This window comes from Solanum tuberosum, unplaced genomic scaffold (assembly GCF_000226075.1).
Source record: "Solanum tuberosum cultivar DM 1-3 516 R44 unplaced genomic scaffold, SolTub_3.0 scf00120, whole genome shotgun sequence".
NCBI classification, from domain to species: Eukaryota; Viridiplantae; Streptophyta; class Magnoliopsida; order Solanales; family Solanaceae; genus Solanum; species Solanum tuberosum.
Genome location: NW_006239047.1, coordinates 562,462 through 566,443, shown reverse-complemented (window position 1 = coordinate 566,443; position 3,982 = coordinate 562,462).

Below are 3,982 nucleotides of genomic sequence, written 5' to 3'. Positions count from 1 at the left end.
TGTGGCTGCATTATACTTTAAGAAGTTTTCTCTTTATGACTATATAGACAGCTGCTACAGTAAGGAAACTTACTTGAGGACCTATGCCAATGTTATTGAACCACTCACAAACATGGAGATGTGGCCAGTTTCTACAAACCCCACTATTGAGCCACCAGAAATCACAAACATGCCTGGTAGGCCACCCAAGGCTAGAAGGAAAGAAGCTGGAGAAACTAAGAAATCTGGAAAGCTTTCTAGGACTGGACTTGCAATGACATGCGGTATATGCCATGTCAGAGGCCATAACAAGAGAGGGTGTCCTCAAAGAGAAGGTGTTGAATCATCAACAAGACAAAGTGCACCATCACCTACTGCATCAATAAGGGCAGAACCAACATGTTCAGGCAGGGGAAGAGGCAAATCAAAGGTAATATTTGAACTTGTTTTACTTTTTCTTAATTTATGACTTATTTTTATTCTTATATGTATAGAAAACTCCATCAGCACCATCAGAAGGTGAGCCTCAACTAAAAAAGGGAAGAGGAAGACAAAACAAAACATCATCAGTAGCACCCAGTGCACCTCCCCAACCTACTGCACCTACTGAATCATCAACAAGCCAAAGTGCACCATCACCTATTGCATCAATAAGGGCAGAACCAACAGGTTCAGGCAGGGGAAGAGGCAAATCAAAGGTAATATTTGAACTTGTTTTACTTTTCTTAATTTATGACTTACTTTTTCTCTTATATGTATAGAAAACTCCATCAGCACCATCAGAAGGTGAGCCTCTACTAAAAAAGGGAAGAGGAAGACCAAAAAAAACATCATTAGTAGCACCTAGTGCACCTCCCCTGCCTACTGCACCTACTGATTTTCCTGCATCCTCTTCTGCTCCTTCTACTTATAATGCATCATCTTCAATAGCTGGTACTACTAAAAGAGGAAGAGGTAGGGGCAGGGGAAACACATCTCCAGAGAAAAGACCAAGAGTCACGGGAATGGGTGTGTTCCAAGCTGCAAATGGCTTCAAAGTCATGAATGTGAGTCTTTGATATATGTTAACAACTTATATATTGGATTATAATCCTAATTTTGTTTAAATAAATAGCTTAAATATTGAATTATAATCCTAATTTTATTTAAATAAACAACTTAAATATTGATATAATCCTAATTTTACTATAGCCTGGCATGCCAAGTAGTAAGATCTACTCTACTGGACAAGCAAAAGTGACAAGATCATCTGATGTAACTGGTGACATTGGTTATACACCAAGTAATACAACTAAGTTGAAATGGAATGGTAAAGCAGCAGTCTCAACAAGCAAGCTTCATGAGCTTAGAGAGAAGCAAAGAAAGAAGACAATGGAAAGTAGTTCAAGTCAAAATGACACTTCTTCACAGTCAAAGATGCCATGGAAATTGTAGTGATGTTGATGTATTTAAGCTCTTTTAAGTTAGTCCATACATGTTGCATTAATGGCCTGCTATTTTGGATTTTGTTTGTTGGTATTTTTTGCCTTATGTGAGGGCTTTTGAATATGACATTATTTAGGTAAATTATGCCTTATGTGAGGCCTTATGAATATGACTTTATTTTGGTAAATTCTGCCTTATGTGAGGCCTTATGAATGAATGGTGATATTGTGTTTTGAAATGGTTGTTGTGTTGTCTATCGAATTGTATTGGCTATTCAGGTGTGCTTACATATGTTGTGTTGGTTATGTGTTTTACAAATGGTGTTGTGTTGTCTATGTTGAACTAAGAATGGATGACTAGGTTGTTGGTTGTTGATAAAGTGTTGCATATTAATACAACTTCAATTGAAATCATAGATACAAAATGACACACATACATTGATTAAACATAACAACAATACAAATCAAAGAGAAATCCGCAGCACTTGAACTACTGGTTGTTGATGAACATAGCAACAACACAAATCAAAATACACAAAAGTATCTTTCTGTTGAACCTACACCATTTCAACCTTCTATTGAGTCTCCCCTCCAATAACAAATTAGAGTTCCTCAAGTTGTCAATATGAACTTGTCTAATACATAATTCTTGCTCCAACTCACTGATTTTGTTCACCAATCTTGGAAGGATAAAACTTGATCTTGGATCCACTTCTTCTTTGTCCTTCCATCGAAAAAATTTGCAATTTTTAGACTGAAAATGAACCAAAATAGTACATTAGCATCGTTCAAAATAAAGTGTAGCAAGAATACAAGAAAAAACACATACACCATAGCATGGGCAAGACCAAAATAGTCTTCCTGGATTTAATTTCGACCAAGAAGTTTGCAAATTCAGCAAAATTCCGTGTTTGCATCTCACTACAGCATTGAGCATTGGGTCTGATTCATCCATACAAAGCTTATTCAAGTTTTCATTTGCCATTTTTGATGAATTTCGAGAAAATTCAAAATTCAAATTATAGACCTAAATAAGAAATTAGAGCACATAACAAACCCTAAATTCAAGATTTGAAGTAGAAATGAACATTAACAACTAAACCCTACTTAATTTTGAGAGGAAATCTAATTTTTTTATAAAAGGAACAAGGGTTAATGGTGGAGAAGAAGAAACAATGGTTTATTTAAAGGTGAGGAAGATGACCGTTGGAGAAGGAGGATTTTTTCGTCAAAATTAACCTTCTAACGCGCCTAGAGGAGGTGAGAACACCTCCCATGACAGGTCAGCACTTAGGTGTGTAGAAAATAGAGAAATATAAAGTTCAGGTGGGTAATAGGACACCCATGAAGTTGGAGTGTGTAGTTGGGATTTCGGGTATAGGTTGAGGGGGTTTTAGACCATTATCTCAAAATTAAACTAATACAAACTTCAACTGACGTCATTACAAGTCATATGAACTTTTCTTCTTCTAAAATACTGAAATATTAAAAAATAGTAAATAAATAAAACATAAGGGCAATGTTTATATAGTACTAATAATTATTTTGAAGAAAACTTCCTAACAATCTAAATCACATAAGTAGCATTGATAAATAAAGTCATTCATTTGTCTTAAGCATAAAAAATAAATTGTGGCAATTCTCTAAATTTTGGAAAAAGATATTCATAAGCATATATCTACATATGTCACGACCCAGACCATCGTGATTGTCACCCACACTAACCCTCCGATGGGAGAACCATTACTACAACCCAAACTAACAATTCAACCAAAATACTAAGGCATTTAAGTTACGGAAGCAAGTTAAATAGCTAAAAACTGAAGTTCCCATAAACTTCCAAATGATCTAACAGCTAAACAATGCGGAAAAATACGCCTAGAACCTGAAAGTCAATGTACCAAACCATCTAACAAGATCCATAAGTCAAACAAGAAGGGTTACAACCCCAAACTAATGTACTAATAACTAACTAGAAAGTTTAAGTCCGAAATGTGGACATAGACAGAAAGAGAACTCATGGCAGCCCGGAAGAACTGGCTCACCCTTGAATTTGAAGAATCACTGATCTTCTAAGTGAGGTCTGTCAATAGCCGTCTGAAGATGCCCTATACTCAACAAAGAAAGAGCAATTGCAGTATCAGTACACAACCACACTGTACTAGTAGGATCACGCAGTTATCCCACTAAGTGCAACATACGTAAGTCAATACAACTTATTAATAACATGAATACACCGAACATATACAATATCATCAACATTTACGAACAACGAACAGTTTCACAACTCTCGCATATCACAGTTATATCAAGTCATTGGTCCTCTCATGGAACTCAAACCCAAACTGTTAGCATACCGGAACGTGGTACCCGATCCAATGATTATGTCGAAACGTGGCAACCGATCCTATAATTATGTCGATACGTGGCAACCGATCCAAATTAGTGTGTCGGAACGCAACACCCGATCCATTCAACAATCCACAATCACAAACATACATCACACAATCATAGAATCACAACCATCACCTACCTCGAAAAAAGCTTAAAACCCTAAGAAACTTGATTCTTCCCTTTTC